We start from the raw sequence: 18,905 nt of genomic DNA on the forward strand, positions 1-18,905 counted from the left end.
TGATCTGTCTCAGTCTCATCCTTGGCTTTGACAATATGAAAGTGACTGAGGTATGAGCGATTCTAGTAATACCGTTCCTTATGCAGCCAGTCCTTGTTATGAATGGTGTGAAAATATCGCTCATAGGCTCGGTTGGTGCATGCATTTCAGTGGGCTTGGCAGACTGATATGTAATAGCAACTTCTGGCTCAGTGAGGAAAGTAACGGGGAACTACCTCACCCCTCATTTCCCTAGCATGCCTCTTCACTGACAACTAGGCTATCTATGACAGCTGTTGGTAGAGCTGTAGAGGATCAGACGAGCCTTCGGGCTTAATACCCAACATACATACATACATACATACATACATACATACATACATGGGGTTGGCGTCAGGAAGGGTATCCGGGCGTAAAACAGGAACAAATCTGTATGTGCTACTCAAATCACACCCGCGACCTCACAGGTATGGGAAAAGCGGTAGAATAATAATAATAATAATAATAATAATAATAATAATAATAATAATAATAATAATAATAATAATAATATAATGTGTATGATCTCCGCAGTGGTCTTGAACAGAGGTCTTTCGAACTGGCGCCTTCAAGCAACCTGTGCATTTGTGAGGATAGGTCCCTAACAACCTATGATGAATTCGAATGTTGAGGGCGACACACATACACACATACAGTCCCTAAGCGAGAGGAATTAACCAATAAAGATTACAATACTCTACCTAGCCGGGAATCGAACTCGGGACCCCTTGTATCAAAGGCGAGGATGTTAACCATTTAGTCATGGAGCCCGACAAATGAAATTTCGTGTCTTCATCCCGAGGTGGTGCAGCTCTTTTCAGCCACGTCCCCAAACGGAAGTGAGCTGTATGTGTCATTGCAACCACATACCAGTTCTACTGTCAATATTACATTTCTGTCAGTACCGTCAATCGAACCCTAGCTCCCGAGAACGACAGCTAACCCTTACATTACGGAGGTGGACACCGCAACCAGTCATAGCTGAACTCTTTTCGTTTCAGTTCAGGATAATTTTAAGTAAGTCGATAAAAAAATATATGCAATGATGTGCACATTCAGGCACAACAGATAACCCGTGTTATCACAACTAACTCGTTAAGGATCACCAAAGTAAGTGGTTCCGTGATGAATAAGGAAGAAGAGGAGTTCCGAGCCCTGAATGTAGATTGGTGTCTTCGTTCCGAGGTTGTGCAGCTCTTTTTCAGACACACCCGTAATGGAAGTGAGCTACATGTGCCATTTTAACTACACACTGCCGATCTTTAATTTCTGACAGTAGCGGATATTTTTTTTTTTGCTAGGGGCTTTACGTCGCACCGACACAGATAGGTCTTATGGCGACGATGCAGTAGCGGATATCGAACCCAGGCCTCCGAAGATGGCACCTAATAGCGGTCACCGACACGCTTATGGAGGTGGACAATAACAACATGAAGGCTGCCTAGCCGAGATGGTAAACGTGTGTTAATGCTAGTTCACCCCAAAATAAACGGATTCGTTTCCTCATAAATTAGAGGTTTATTTTACATTATGGACCGTTTGTCAATAAAATAAGAACCACTGCCTATTATTGGTTAATTCCTCTTTTCTGCCGTTCTCCATACCTGTAGCTATTTTTCCACATAGTGTCATGCTTATTGAAACACCTGTCGTAGCATGGGACATATTTTTGTAGACCCTCGTCAGAGCTGCCTCCTGTGAGGATTCCCATTTCTGAATCGTCGCTTTCACTTCGTCGTCAGTGTGAAAATGCTTGTCACGGAGTAACTTCTTCTTTTTTTTTTTTTTTTTTTTTGCTATTTGCTTTACGTCGCACCGACACAGATAGGTCTTATGGCGACGACGGGATGGGAAATGCCTAGGAAGTGGAAGGATGCGGCCGTGGCCTTAATTAAGGTACAGCCCCGGCATTTGCCTGGTGTGAAAATGGGAAACCACGGAAAACCATCTTCAGGGCTGCCGACAGTGGGGCTCGAACCCACGATCTCCCGATTACTGGATACTGGCCGCACTTAAGCGACTGCAGCTATCGAGGTGATAGTCACTAAGTGTTGTTCGAATGCAAGCACTCACTCATTCAGTCGTTTGGCTGGCAGCAGTTCGACCACCCTTCTTCCAGCTCTGACCTTGCGCCTGTTATTAAAGCATACCCTAATTTATTACAGTTATCAAAATGTATCAATATCATAATAATGTTACTGGCTATATGCCGCAGTAACTATTTTATCGGTTTTCGGGGACGCCAAGGTGCCGGAATTTTATCCCATACGAGATTTTTACGTGTCAATAAATCTATCAGCAGGAGGCTGACATATCTGAGCAACTTCAAATACAGCTGCACTGAGCCGCAGTCAGACCTGCCGACTTGAACTCAAAATACCAGCGCCCTACTACTTGAACTATCATTATTATTATTATTATTATTATTATTATTATTATTATTATTATTATTATTATTATTATTATTATTATTATAACTTGTTTATTTGTGTAAATACATAATTCAGTTCGTAAAATTATTTCGATCAATATGCAAATAATCATGGCAAAATAAGTTCGTGGACCGACAGCCCTCCATGGAACTAACGAGTCCTACCTCACCAGGGCTGTCTTTTGGACAGTATTGTATGGTGGTGGTGGTGGTGGTAGTGCTATTGTTTTAAGAGGAAGTAAAACTGGGCAACCATCCTCCCTTAATAATAAACAGAAGTAAAAAATGGATGAGGCCCAGAAGAATAGGGCTATTGCCAAATGAAAAGGAAAGCCCAAGAGGGCATGAAAATGAAAGACTCCCTGCCGTCGGGGTTGGAAGGGAAGGGAAGAGCTGACCAACCAAGGTCGGAAAGGAAAGATAAAAATGAGGAGCTTGACACAAGTGAAAGCAATGCCACACTCAGCTAAGGACCTCGCGGTTGTCAATACACGCACCCATGTTAAGAGCCCATGGCATCCCCTTTTAATCGGCTCTTACAAAAGGCAGGGGATATTGTGGATTTATACTACCGCCCGCGCCTACATGGGGAACAGTAATGTAAGTCACGCAAAAAAAAAAAAAAGGCAAATGGCGTATGGCTTTTAGTGACGGGAATGTCCGAAGACAAGTTCGGCTCGCCAGGTGCAGGTCTTTTGATTTGACTCCCATAGGCGACCTGCGCGTCGTTATGAGGATGAAATGATGATGAAGACGACACATACACCCAGCCCGCGTGCCAGCGAAATTAACCAGTTATGGTTAAAATTCCCGACCCTGATGGGAATCGAACCCCGGATCCCTGTGACCAAAAGCCAGCACGCTAACTATTAATCATTGTGCCGGACTGTTAAACAGTGAATGGGCGCGATAGCCGAGTGGGGTTGCCACTGTTTTCTCGCCGAGGTGGCCGTATTTCGAATCTTGACCAATGAATATTGGTTTCGTGAAATGAAAAGCACGTCCATGTGGATTGGATTCCACGTAAAACTCTAGCTCCCGTGGTTTTGATCACGATATCAACAGCCACGTAAAACTATTATAAGCTAGACTGCACATTTTTAAGGTGGTGGTGGTGGTGGTGGTGGTGGTTATTGTTTCAGGTGGGCGTACAAATAGGCAACCGTCCCCTCTTTACACTAAACAGAGGAAAAACGGAAGAGATTTGTAAATTGAGGATATCAGCAAAAGAAAAGAGAGGCCCACAAAGGACTGAAAAATGAAAGGCTCCTTAGGTCTCGACAAAGCTAATGCCTTCGGGGTCGGAAGAGAAAGAGTTGATCAAGGGAAGTCAGACAGGAAAGGTGAAACCTAGGAGTCTGGCACAAATAAGTGGAAGCAATTCCTGAGTCAGCCAGAGGCTCCGTGGTCGCTATTCCACACTCCCTTGTTGAAAATCCTTGAAGGTTACCCCTTTTAGTCACCTCTTACGACAGGCAAGAGATCCAGTGGGTGTATTTTACCGCTCCCAATCACAAGTGGTTTCATTTCTTTTTTCCTCTTTTCTGCGTAAGGTCCACTAGAACTTGAAATGAGGTTTACTTTGACAAATTCAGAGGATATACAGTATATTGAAAGTCAAACTGAGCCAAAATAATGGAATTTTAGTTTCCTTATCTTCTTGTGCACGTGGTTATGCAAGACAATTAGTCTCCTTTTCTTTTTGAAATTTCTGGCTAATGACACTGTGTATTAAAACTGCCGTCTAGACTGTCATCAGAGTCGTACACTAATTCAGACCAAACTACGTCACAGTGGCTCGCGTTTTAAATAAGGCTATATTGTGACGGTGGCTCATGAATTGGTCATGCGGAAGAAGCATGAAAGCGTCCAGATGCTCGTCGGGTCAGCGCGGCGTGTCGGCCAGCAGTGTAAAAAAACAGCTGACCCTGAACTTATACATGTTTTCCTCATTTCAGATTAATAAGCTAGGATAAGAGAGCGTTACAACTATCGAATCTGAAGCACCAAGACATTTGAAATATCGAATATAAGGAAGTTCTTTTCGAAGAGGGACGAGTTCATATCCCTGTCGTGTTCTGCATATTTTAAAACAACGAAAATCCTACATGCACTTCACTTGTTTTTCTTCTTCTAACAATTTCCTTTACGTCTTACTGAGACAGATAGGTCTTACGGTGACGATGGGACAGGCAAGGGCTAGGACTGGAAAGGAATCGACCGTGGCCTTGATTAAGGTACAGCCCCAGCATTTGCCTGGTGCGAAAATGGGGAACCACGGAAAACTATCTTCAGGTCTGCCGACAGTGGGATTCGAACCCTCTATCTCACGGATGCGAGCTCACAACTGCACGCTCCTAACCGCATGGCCAACTCGCCCGGTACTGGAGAACACCTGACGCTACAGACGAGCCGGGCTGAGTGGCTCAGACTGTTAAGGCGCTGGCCTTCTGACCCCAACTCGGCAGGTTCGATCCTGACTCAGTCCGGTGTTATTTGAAAGTGCTCAAATACGTCACTCTCGTGTCGGTACATTTACTGGCACGTAAAAGAACTCCCGCGGGACAACATTCCGGCAGCTCGGCGTCTCCGAAAACCGTAAAAGTAGTTAGTGGGACGTAAAGCAAATATTATTATTATTAGGCCTATTATTATTGCTACAGACGAGGTGTCGTGGAAACCGATGACGCTATAACAGAGCTGTATTGCATACCTAAACGTAGAACATTTAAGTACCAAATCTGGATGTTGGTTGGCTGATGGTGGTCGCAAGGAGGAGCCAAACATGTGCCATGTTAACAGTTTGATAGGGATGTGGGTCCTCAATGGTTTGATACGTATTGAATGGGTAGTGTTTGGAAAAATTATAATAATGTCTATCATAAGTGGTATGTTCCGAGCTGTCAGTGGAGAGATGGCGTGGAGTGACATCAGCAGACGAATAAGTTTGAGTCTTTAAAAGTAGGAAAGATCATAATATGAAGATAAAGTTGGAATGCAAGAGGACAAATTGGGGCAAATATTCCTTTATAGGAAGGGGAGTTAGGGATTGGAATAATTTAACAAGGGAGATGTTCAGTAAATTTCCAATTTCTTTGCAATCATTTAAGAAAAGGCTGGGAAAACAACAGATAGGGAATCTGCCACCTGGGCGACTGCCCTAAATGCAGATCAGTAGTGATTGATTGATTGAGTGCACGTGCGTAACGTTGAACTGATCCCCTCTTGCAGTCTGAATTTAGAGAGGAAGTGAAACTCATAACACAATTCACTGCAAATAAGTTACAATCTAGTATTTTTTTTTTTTCCTCTGACAGAGAAGAGGGGAAAGGTGGGGTATCCTCGGCAGCTACCAGTCCGCCAATTAGCACCAGTGAAGAATTGTCAGTCTTATTTATACGTCTCTTCTCTGTAAAACAATTCGGAGACTCGCTGGTCTGTTCCACGTGTTCAAATTATGTAGGTCAGGGCCGCAGAGCAAAGCTTGTTGCCCCATTCACCACGTGTAATAGGCCGACAAGCAGTGTGGGCGAGTTTGCCACTTCTGAAATAATACAGTACTTATTTATTTATACCACCAAGAGCGTGTGTCCCAATTATAGGTGGCTTAAACAAGATAGAATTTAAGAGTACTTCATATCTTTATTTGAGTCCGGCTCCATGGCTAAATGGTTAGCGTGCTGGCCTTTGGTCACAGCGGTCCTGGGTTCGATTCCCGGCAGGGTCGGGAATTTTAACCATAATTGGTTAATTTCTCTGGCACGGGGGTTGGGTGGATGTGTCGTCTTCATCATCATTTCATCCTCATTACGACGTGCAGGTCGCCTACAGAGTCAAATCGAAAGACCTGCACCTGGCGAGCCGAACATATCCTCGGACACTCCCGACACTAAAAGCCATACGCCATTATTATTATTATTATTATTATTATTATTATTATTATTATTATTATTATTATTATTTGAAATACATTGATAAGGAATTGAAAGTATGAGAAGATACAAACTCCTGTCGGGCGAGTTGGCCGTGCGGTTAGGAGCGCGCAGCTGTGAGCTTGCATCCGGGAGATAGTGGGTTCGAACCCCACTGTCGTCAGCCCTGAAGATGGTTTTCCGTGGTTTCCCATTTTCACACCAGGGAAATGCTGGGGCTGTACCTTAATTAATGTCACGGCCGCTTCCTTCCCATTCTTAGGCCTTTCCTATCCCATCGTCGCCATAAGACCTATCTGTGTAGGTGCGACGTCAAGAAAAAGAAAACCTTCCTCTTCCACCGTGGTGCGAACTATACCGCACGTGTGAACTTCACGCTGTTTTACGGCCGAATGTCCTTCTAATGCCAACCCTATATGGAGGGATGGATTCAATGTTGTGTTTATGGGCTGATTCATAGGATGTGTTGTGTGTGTATACAAGGTGTAGAGTATTGGGACAAACACAAACACCCAGTCTCCGACCGAATTAGAAGGATTGCAAAATGCAAATTCTTGTCCTCGTCTCGAGGTGGCGCAGCTCCTTTCAGGCACAACCCCAACGTATGCATGTGTCATTTTAACCAGATACCAGCCCTGCTACTAATCTTAAATTTCTGGCAAAATTGCAAATTGAACTTGAGCCTCTAAGCATGTCAACTAATGGCGCTAACCGTTACACTATGCTGGCGGAGATAGAAGGAATTAACCACATACGATGAAAATCTTCGACTCGGCCGGAAATCGAACCCGGAACCTTCTGAATCGAAGGCCTCGATGCAGACCATTCAGCCAAGGACCCGGGTCATTTCTGGAATAATAATAATAATAATAATAATAATAATAATAATAATAATAATAATAATAATAATATAGTTTAGAAAATATTTTAAACCTGTTTGTAACTTTCTACCCTTTCAGTTTGTTCTTATGTTTTATTTCAATTTATTTTTCAACAAAGTAATTGTAATGAAACACAACCGTGTTAAGCTACTAACTGTGCCAGCTTTTTAATGTATTGTTCCATATGAGCATTAGCTCATGGTATCTTTAAAACAATAAAATAAAATAAATAAATAAATAAATAATGTTGTAAGAGTTTGCATAATGCACAGTTTAATACCAATGTACGTATCCTCTTCAAGCCACCTATAAATGGCGTCATGCTGTTGTTATGAATAAATAAATAATCATCAGTATTAATTAAAATATTGTTTAACATAGGGAACTGCCTAGCCGGGGGTTAAAGACGTGCTTACTTGGAAGGACGTAGGTTTGAATCTGTGTTAGGAAGTCCAAACATTTAGAAACAAGACTTCCAAATCTGGAGAAATGTACAGTATACAAGGTTAATTCCTGAACACAAAAGCGGCTTCACACAGAGCTAATTACTCCATCCCAAACAAGTGATGATTGGGGGGGGGAGAAGATTATTGCGTTAAGAGAAAGAACAAATGGGGTTTTCCTCAAATATGTAAAAACATCTACTGATACTGGAAATATGGGCAAATATGGAAAATAAAAGAGGTTTTAATCAGTCCATATATCCTAATTCGTAAGGACATGACAAAAGTTCAACTGTAGCTGATGAATAAACAAATATGTATTTACACAGAAATCCCAACCCTGCTTATCAATCACCCAGCATGGTGCAGCAACGTAAATGCCGTTATACTTTCATGAAGCGAAAAACCATCAGTGTTCTCCCTCTTACCAGTTCCCGCTGCTAAAGAGAAACTTCCTCCTGAAAACAATCTATCCTATGACCTGTACGTCGACATCAATCACCAATGACCACTGATCTGCTTGTCACCAAGGTGGCAAATTCCGTATCAGTTGTTTACCTAGTCTTTTCTTAAATTACAATTTATAGAAGTTGGAAGCTTATAAAAAAATCTTCCTTGGTAAATTATTTCAATCCATAATTCCTCTTCCGATAAACAAATATTTGTCCTAGTTTGTCCCCTTGAATTCCAGCTTTAACACCTTTAAAAACTCCATTCAAGCTCATTCGTCGTCTAATGGCATTCTACGCCATCTCTCCATTGATAGCACGGAATATACAACACGTCTCTTTATTCCCTAGCCTCCCCAGACCAAAGGTTGCAACATTTTCGTAGCATAACTCCTTTGTCGGAAATTGTGCAGAACAAATCGTGCTACTTTCCTTTGGATCTTTTCCAGTTTTCGAATCAAGTAATCCTGGCGAGGGTCCCATACACTGGAACCATACTCTAACTGGCGCCTTACCAATGACTTATACACCCTCTCCTGTATGTCTTGACTAGAATCCTTAAATATCCTCATAACCATAAGATATGTAGCCCTTATTTACAATCTCGTTAATGCAATTACCCAAATGAAGACCTTTCTTATGTTAACACATAGCTAGTTACCGTTATACTTTCACCCCATCAACACAGTAATTAAAACTGAGAAGACTTTTCCTTTTAGTGAAACTCACAACCTAACCATTCACCCCCTTCACCATTATACCCTTGTTTTCTGTCCGTCTCACAACTTTGTCGAGGTCTTCTTGCAGTCGCTCACAATCCTGTAACTTTCTTATAACATTCGCATCAAGCTTTATCTGTCATTCCATGTTTTTATTCATGTCATATATATGAAAACACAAAAGTCCAATACTACTAATATTACCTCGCGGAGCCCTTCTCCTACTCATGACAGGATAAGGTAATGCCTTACCTACTCTAATTCTTTGAAGTCTGTTTTCTAGAAATGTAGACACCCATTTGCTCTTTCATCTTGTCCAGTAACCCCCATTTTCGTCAGAAGTCTCCCTAAAAGCCTTGGATAGGTCAATAGCGATACAGTCCAACTGGCCTCCTGAATCTAAAATATATTCTATATCTTGCTGGAATTCTGCAAGTTGAACTTCACTGGAATAACATTTCCTAAACCGAAACAGCCTTCTATCAAAACCAGTTAGAAATTTCACAAACGTGTCTAATATAATCAGAACGAATACTTTCCCACAGATTTCATGCAGCACAAGTCAAGCTGATTGATCTGTAATTATCCGCTTTATGTTCGCACCTTCCCTTTTATACATGCGCTACTATAGCAACTCTGCACTCACTTGTTATAACTCCTTCAAGCAAACAGTAATCAGAGAATTACTTCAAATATGGTACTACCCTAGTTGTATATTCCAACCCATTGTCTTCAGAACATCCCCAGAAATCTCATCAATACCAGTTGCTTTTCTAGCTTTTAACATTTGCATCATTTCTGTATCTTTATTATCACAGGTGCATTTCATTACTTCTCTAGTATTGATCACTTCCTGAACCTGGCCGTTATCCTTATATCCGACTCTCTTTACATACTGCTGACTGAAAACTCTCACATCTACACTCTTCTTGTTCATAATGATTCCTGGAACCTGTTTCTGCTTTAAAGCACCTAAACATACCCGTCCATTTTTCACTACTTGCAAAACTCCCGATTATGCTTGCTATAATGTTATCCTTGGTTATTTTTGTTAAATTCAATTTCCTAATAAGTCCCTTCATTGTCTCATTACTCCCACAACCATATACACCTCTAGAGTATCTCTTCCTCACATGTACCTCCTTCTTAATTTTTTTTCTGTTATAATATAGCGGGTCTTCACCATTCCCTACCACCTTTAAAGGTTTTCACACCTGTTTTCTACACACTTCAACAATTGCTTTAAACCCATACATCAGAACAATAACAACACTATATAGCAGTGATAGCCAGTGTACACGTACTCCAGATAGGGCTGTCCAATAAATCACGCGTAAAAAAGTTTTTCAACATAATACGTAAATTACGCATAAAACGTGTAAAATAAGCTAGCTTCGTAAAAACTAGAGGAAAACATGAAAATTAAAACAAAATTTGTCTTTGTAATGGTGTTTTTTATATACAGTATCGTAGAAAACGGGATTTTTTAAACTTCCCCATGTATTGGAATATTACAAACTGCCGTATTCACACCCTAATTAGGCTATGCGCTTATGAAGCAGGGAGTTGCATGGCCACTTCCCTACTTGCCTAGACAGACGGATCCGAAACTTTCTGTCTCCGGGAGCTGTTGGTTTTACGTCACATCGACTCAGACAGGTCTTTCAGCGAATGGAATAGGACGGGGCTAGAGTCGGGAAGAAAGCGATTGTGGCCTTAATTAAGTTTCATTATCTACTCTGGAGTGGAAATGGAAAAACACGTGCTACCGACAGTAGGGGTTCAAAGTCACCCTCTCCCGAATGCAAGTTAACAGCTACAAGGCCGGAACCGCACAGCCAACTCGTACTGTTGTCAGGGTTGACAACGCAATTTACTTGTTAGGCTACGTTGTGTTTCGGATTAGATTATTACATGAAGAAATTATACATTTTCACTCTAGGAGAAAACTGGCAGAAACAGCGACTATATCTGAAACGACATGGGTCACGGTAAGAATGACAGGGAAACACTGATAAGAAGTAGCCTTACAGGTCAGCGACTGTCTCGTCGTTATCACCACTGTATCTAAAACTGTGACGGCCTATTTGCCGCATCCTCTCTGGTGTAGTTGGTGGTGATTATTGTTTACGTACAACTGGGCAACCTTTCTCTATTAACACTAATCAGAAGGAAAATAAAAGAGGTCGGACATTGCGAAGAATAAGGGCATCATCTAAAGAAATGAAAGAGACCGGGCGAGTTGACCGTGCGGTTAGGGGTGCATAGCTGTGAGCTTGCATTCGGGAGATGGTGGGTTCGAACCCCACTGTTGGCAGCCCTGAAGATGGTTTTCCATGGTTTCCCATTTTCACACCAGGCAAATGCTGGCGCAGTTCCTTATTTAAGGCCACGGCCGTTTTTTTCCCACTCCTAGTCCTTTCCTATCCCATCGTCGCCATAAGATCTCTGTGTAGGTGCGACGTAAAGCAAATTCTAAAATAAAAAAGAAAGATTTCCCTAAGCCTCGCAAACTTGGGGTTGGAAAAGAACAAGTGTTGGCGAAGAGAGGTTATATAGGAAAGATGAATGTGAGGAGTCTAGCACAAGTAAGAGGAAGCAATGCCAGACTAAGCTAGGGGTACCGTGCTCATCAGCCCACTCCTCTCACGTTCGCACTCCCACTTTTAGTCGTCTCTTACAACAGGCAGAAGATACCCCATTCCTGAACACAAGTGAGACACAAAGCGATATAAAATGAAAATGCTAACAAAGAATATTATCATTTTATCGAGCAAGTGTCTGGGCGGTTTGGGGTACATAGCTGTCAGCTTGCATTCGGGAGATAGTGGGTTCGAACCCCACTGTCGGCAGCCCTGACGATGGCTTTCCGTGGTTTCCCATGTTCACATCATGCAAATACTAGGGCTGTGCTTTAATTGATGCCACGGTAACTTCCTTCCCACTCCTATCCTTTTCCTATCCCATCGTCGCCACAAGACCTATCTGTGTCGATCCAACGTAAAGAAAATTGTAAAAATACATCCCCGGACGGAAAAAAATATCCAAACACCAGGAACGGGTTGTGCTATATTAAAGACCGTTGATAGGCGTGTTTATACATCTGAAAGATGACGTCGATTCAAATTTCCCACAAATCGCATTAGTGTGGCGCTAGTAGCGGTCCCATGACGTTGCACGTCAGGTTTGCTTTAAATACGGGCTGTACTGTGCGAGAGCGTTAGTTACCTGTGAGATTGGACGGAGTGACTGTGAGTGGGTCAAGAATGCCTTTACGACGACGAAGAGGCCACTATCAACAGCTCACTGCGCTTGAACGAGGCCATATAATAGGGCTACGTGAAGGTGGAGATTCCTTGCGCGCTATTGCAGAACGACTTGGCAGGAATGTCTCCACTGTGCAAACGTGGTGGCAGAAGTGGTCACGAGAAGGTACGCTCGCAAGAAGACCGGGTTCCAGATGTCCCCGTACAACCACTGAGAGGGAGGACCGCCGTATTCAGCGTATGGCTGTGGCGCAGCGGACTGCGTCTGCAGCAGCAATTCGAGCGGCAGTTGGCACCACAGTGACGCAACGAACTTAAAAATCGGTTACTTGAAGGACAGCTCCGAGCCAGACGCCCAGCGGCGTGCATGCCACTTACCCCAAACCACCAACGTTTGTGACTTCAGTGGTTTGGAGGATGGAGTGGAGGTCCGTTGTGTTTTCCGATTAAAGCCGGTTCTGCTTAGGTGCCAGTGATGGCCGTGAGTTGGTTAGAATGAGGCCAGGTGAGCACCTGCATTCCACCTGTCTGAGGCGTCGACACACTGGACCTACACCGGGAGTTCTGGTCTGGGAAGCAATTTCCTATGACAGCAGGAGCACTCTCGTGGTTAACCCATGCATCCTGACTGCAGATGTGTACGTCCGTCTGGTGATTCGACCTGTTGTGCTGCCATTCATGAACAGCATTCCCGGGGGTGTTTTCCAACAGGATAATGCACGCCTCTATGCCAGTGTTGTAACCCAGCGTGCTCTACAGTGTGTCGACAGGTTGCCTTGGCCTGCTCGATCGCCCGATCTGTCCCCAATCGAGCACGTATGGGACATCATTGGACGACAACTCCAGCATCATCGACAACCGACATTAACCGTCCCTGTATTGACCGACCAAGTGCAACAAGCATGGAACTCCATCCCATAAGCTGATATCCGGCACCTTTACGACACAATGCATGCACGTTTGCATGCCTGCATTCAACAGTCAGGCGATTACACCGGTTATTAATGGACTAGCATGGCGCATTTGCGATGGCTTTCCTCGCGTGGATATTAACCTGCAGTCTTGTACCTTTAATAAATTAAATATGTTACCTCGACAAATATACTGCCAAAATTTCCGTATTCTACATTCCTTGTTTCATGGTATTTGGATATTTTTTCCGCCAGTGTATATATAAAATTTTTATCAATCACAAAAAGCAAAACTTAAACAGACGAATCCAGGATGAGTTCTTTGCATACGTGATATGCACAAAGTTTTTCAGTAAAGGCTCTCTAAATTTTATGAGCGATTGGAAGTTATTTTAAAAATCAAACGCGCTGTATCAACTTTTCTCGTGTTCACTGCGCTTTCATACTAATATAATAAATGTGTTTGGATGTTTGTGGAACTATCTCGCCTGAACGAGTTGATACGCCTGGATTAAATATCACACACATTTAGAGTACCTGTGAATTGACATATAAACTGCTTACTATCACACTATCTCTTAAAGAGAGGTTGCGGCAAAGGGCAAAGTGAAGCAACTCATAGGTAGTGAATACGCTTCCTAAACGGTTAGTTCTATTGAAAACGGATCCTATCGACTGTACTTAGAAAATTCCCAGCAAAAAATTCATATGCATTTTCTTCCTAGCCTTAACATCTTTCTAGGAAAGAATGATTTGCTATCTTTTGACACATATCCTATCCAACGATAATCAAATTAACGGCAATATGTTAGTCTTACAAACAAAAGAATTATACGCACAGGATTTAGAATTCGATTTACTATAATTTAAAAAGGCTCACACTGTATATGTTTTCTTCAAAACTCTTAACGATTTGCCAGAAAATTGTGCCTCTTTTACGTGCTAAAATTGGGTTTTGAGCATACGGTTCAGGCCTTCAAGGACGACAGATAGTAGCTCTAACCGTTACGCCACAGATGCGGACAATAATGTACCGTAAAACAGGGGTTCTTCACCTGGGGTCCATGAGAGTCAAATATAAATTTAACGTTTATATCCAATACAATCTTAAATTGAAGAACAGAACGGTGTCTGCGGAAATTTATTTTTAGCAACCTATAATAATAATAAAATAATAATTGCAAAGCAACACAATTAAACGGTTAATAATGATGTCTGGTTTCATTGCAAATAATACATTTATTTGTAACCGTATGACCGCTATTTATAAATACGTGAAATGTAAATCTGCAGAGCCTAAGAGATTCTGATGTGGACTGAAAGATGCCTACCTTCGTATTGTAAAGCAAACTAAGAGTGCTCTGATTGCATTTACCTCACATACCTTTGTGAGATAGTATGTCTAGCACTTGTTTCTACTAAAACAAACAGTTTAAATCGATTGGAAGTCAAAGATGACACAAGTGTTGTCTTGCCCAAGATCATTCCATAGTTCCATCTCAATGTTTTCATTGAAATGAAATTTAAAGCTGAAACTCGTTTGTGTAATTCATTCTTGCATGATAAAGACTGAAGAACAATTTTGGTGAAGACTTTTTTTTTCGTTAGGGGCTTTACGTCGCACCGACACAGATAGGTCTTACGGCGACGATGGGATATGATAGGCCTAGGCGTTGGAAGGAATCGGCCGTGGCCTTAATTAAGGTACAGCCCCAGCATTTGCCTGGTGTGAAAATGGGAAACCACGGAAAACCATCTTCAGGGCTGCCGATAGTGGGGTTCGAACCTACTATCTCCCGAATACTGGATACTGGCCGCACTTAAGCGACTGCAGCTATCGAGCTCGGTGTGAAGACTTTTTATATTTATACTTTGTGTATATCATACACTGCATGAGGCAACCAATTTTCAATAAAACAAAGTTCTGTTTATATAGTTATGCTAACTTTTATAAGGAGAGTCCGTAAGTTTCAGCAGATTTTCAAAAGGGTACGTGACGCAAAAAAACAGTTTAAGAACTCCTTTTGAGGTTTCAGCCGCGAAAGTAGTACTTATGTTGGTTTAACGTGTTCTGAGGAAAAAGTAATAGAAGAAAACGACAATTAAATCAACAGAAAATAAAATTTGAGAATTAGAATGAAATATCTTTGAAAACGTGTACTGATTAATTAGTCCAAGGGTTGGCTGTATATTCAACGAGCCCCATTACGGATACTCAAGGCAATGTTATATCAAGTCAGGGAGAAGAAGTCTTGTTGAAATCGATGTGAATATAACAAAACTCTTTTTTATCTTCCCTTATTGCATTCCTCACTGCGTTCAAATCAATAAATTTCCTACCAATCTTAGCCATGTCTTCCCTCTACGTTACGTGAAGAGAGAAACGGAAAGCTGGTGCTGGATAAAATGACATCCCAGTGTTAATTTAAATTTGCAGCTCAAACTGCAGATGTATTTTCCTGTATAACAAGTGAATCAGCTACCCCTACCAATATCTTGTTCTGCAACCCAACAAACGTGTGAGATCATCGTGAAGTGGATATTTCTCTGTCGACAAACTTGACCATATCAGTCCTTGTTTGGTCCGTACTGACTCGTAATAATAATAATAATGTCCAACGGGTGATTGTTTAGTCCGCCGTCAGTATATTATTAATATTTGAATTATTTATACGTACATGCTTCAGGAGCTAGCATCTGTATGGTACTAATGCACTGTAAGCGATTTTCAACACAATTATCGTTCCCACCATGTGACTATAAACCGTTCGAAAACATGACTCGTTTCAATCATTCATCGTACGTCAGTCTGCCATGTCATGCCGAGTGACCGATATCGAAAAACGCGAAATTAACGTTTAAATTACGATACGGTGACGTGGAGAGCGTACGAAACAGCGAAATGGAGAAGTAAGACACTCTTAACACAAGTTAGTGTCACTCACATCTGTGGCGTAGCGCATCTGCTCAAACGCTAACCTACCAATTAACGGAACGTAATATTGATAGTTCGAATCCTACATTGTACAAAATAATTTATATCGATAAGAAGCTTCAATGTTTAATCACATGCCAGTGCGTGACACACGCAAGCAGTAAAACGCCTATATGATTGTCTTTGTGCGCTGGGCACGCTGCACTGATATACGGTCAGAATGAAGTCGTTTTAGCCATTCGCCATGCATTCCACGGATGAATACGTTGACATACTCCTTATCTACGGGTAAGCAAGAGGGATAAAGCTGCCGTTGATCCTTCGCGAAAGATTGCTTACAGATCCAACATGATACAGCTCGGACGACATCAGAGAGCTAAACAAGTCTGTCAACGATCCGGCTAGTGGCAAGACCATTGGGCTAGTGACAAGACTGGTGCAGCACCTTTACGCAAAAGTACGTTTTATTTACGCCAATGGGCATTAAGGCTTACCTTACACTAGAAGTGTCGCGTCCACAGCATTCTCCAAAGAATTCATCATAGCATTCATTTTCTTCAGAGCTGTTGTGGCTGGTAACGGTGTCCCAAAGTTTTCGTGTGCTGTGATAACGATATTGTACCAAGATGAATAACTTTTCCAGAGATCCATGTTGTATGTGTGTTTCTGGATGATACGTTTCCTAACTTTTCTCTTCTGCAAAGAAGAGATAGAGGTGTATATTTCGCTCTGGAATTCCTTAAGCATTGCAGAAAACACATGGAAAGATACATGTGAATCATGAAATTGTTTTTTAAAATGTCTATGGAAAGACTCAGCCCCATTTGTCGTTCGGGGATCGCTTGAAGGACAACTAGCCCATAACACCGGTGGAACTTTGGCGTCATCACTGACAGAATTTGCGAATACATACTCGACGAAAGTTTTAATTTGAGGATTATCAGGAATTATGCTGTGCAATTAAAAAACCCATCACTTACAGCAGCTGGAGGCAACTGCTGCAAACCAAAATAACATTTTAGATGTCCTAATTCTGAGCTTTTATTCATATATTCACGTTTCAGCCCGATGTTTGCGATTTTCTGGAGCCAGGCCTGTCCCAAATGAAAGCTGCAACATTTAAAACGCACGTTAGGAAACACATTTCTTAAATCAGTTAGAGCTGCTAATTCAAAGTCTAAAATTATACATTCAGAGTTAAAATTGTTTTTACATAACTGGCGAATACCGTTCTACATATTTTCATACGTTTGTTGTTAATATCTGGTCCGAACCTGATGTCATATCCATATACTTTCATTCACTGAAAATGTGAATACAAGAGGATATCTCACGTATGTTAAGAGACGGTAAAACTAAAAAAATCAAAGAACGTAACGAAAGTATCCCATGTAAAACAGGTACACCGCAGCGTTCGGCTTGTCTTACTGCAGCGCGGCACAATGTGTGTAGATTATAGCTCATGTAACAGTTTTAACACGGTCGCAATGTCCACTTCGTGTTTCACAGACGTTGCATTTACATATCAGATCATATAGAGAGCGCACTCGTGGTCATTATTATTATTATTATTATTATTATTATTATTATTATTATTATTATTATTATTATTATTATTATTATTATTATTATTATTTAATATCTTTGTGTGGGCCTTACATACAAATATATCCGTTTTACCGCCTTAACTGTGTTTACTCTGCGTAACGGTATGACAGATGTTTTCAGGACGTATATAAAATTACGGTTTGCATAAAACAATAATGATGGGGACAGTTGACTTTCCTGGCATGATTCTCTCAATAGACAAATCCAGAAATAATGGCCAAATTTAATCGGTCCTTTAAGTGATACAAAATATTAGGAATGTGCTTATAAACGATAAAACAAGTGTACTTATCCTCAAACCTCACTTCTAACACGCACTAAACATGAAATATAGAAGACTTACATGAAGTGTTACACAAAGGAGAAGCCATTTGTAATCGATACAAACAAAAGTGAGTCTGATACTTCATTTACAGACCTTAATGATACTTTCGATCCTTCCTAGATGGTGAATCGAGTAGCTGGGCATGTTGGAAACGTGATTTGTTGTTTTCTTGTTCAGTCGGTGTAATTTAATTAAAGTTGACGATAAATATTAGTTTCTTTGTAGAAGTGTCCGAGTGTATGTATATGAGTCAGTGGACACTTAGGATCTGTAATTATACAGTAGGCAGTAATGTGAGAATGTGATTGTTTTGATCGTGTAGTGAATAGGGTTTAAATCGAACTACGACAATGCCTCTCATATAACAATTCTTAAGTTTTCTAAGGAATAAAACATTATGAGAGAAGTGGATTAGTAATATACACTATGACTATTTCGAAGTCGATGACAAAACAATAGTGTGCATACATCATTTTGAGAATAAGATTAGGTTAGGAAAGACTGTTTTCTAATTCTGAATGGTGAAACTACTCGTATTCCTCGATAATAACTGATATGGCAATGTTCCCTCAGTGCCTATGAGATTCGAAGTGTCGAGTGATTTAGATGCAAGTGGAATCTGTACTTGCCTGCAGAAAAAATTGGCTGGATCTTGGAGTATAACAAAACCTGTAAGTGTGACGGATGGAGCAATCTGTGCACTGTTACACAGAAGAAATAGTGACTTGGAGGGATTAGCTGGGTTTGTTACACAGGGTTTTATAGTACCAGTACCTTCTGATTCATGCTGTGGTTATCTGTTATCAAGCAAATTACCCAAATCGAAGCTCGTCCATGTAGAGGGTGGTGGTGATTATTGCGTTAAGAAGTACAACTAGGCAACCATCCTCTAATTAACACTAATCAGAGAGAACAAATGGAAGGGATCCGACACTTCGAAAAATGAAGGTTTCGGCCAAAAAAGACAAGGGCCAGGAACGGAGTGAA

General features: G+C 41.4%; 1 protein-coding gene across 2 annotated transcripts in view; it reads left to right on the forward strand.

Annotated features, from left to right (window-relative positions):
- The window catches only part of LOC136866242 (LIRP), a 151,393-nt gene that overhangs the window by 113,002 nt on the left and 19,486 nt on the right, over positions 1–18,905 (forward strand). The gene's annotated exons all lie outside the window — the stretch shown is intronic.

Source organism: Anabrus simplex, chromosome 3 (genome assembly GCF_040414725.1).
Source record: "Anabrus simplex isolate iqAnaSimp1 chromosome 3, ASM4041472v1, whole genome shotgun sequence".
Classification (NCBI taxonomy): domain Eukaryota; kingdom Metazoa; phylum Arthropoda; class Insecta; order Orthoptera; family Tettigoniidae; genus Anabrus; species Anabrus simplex.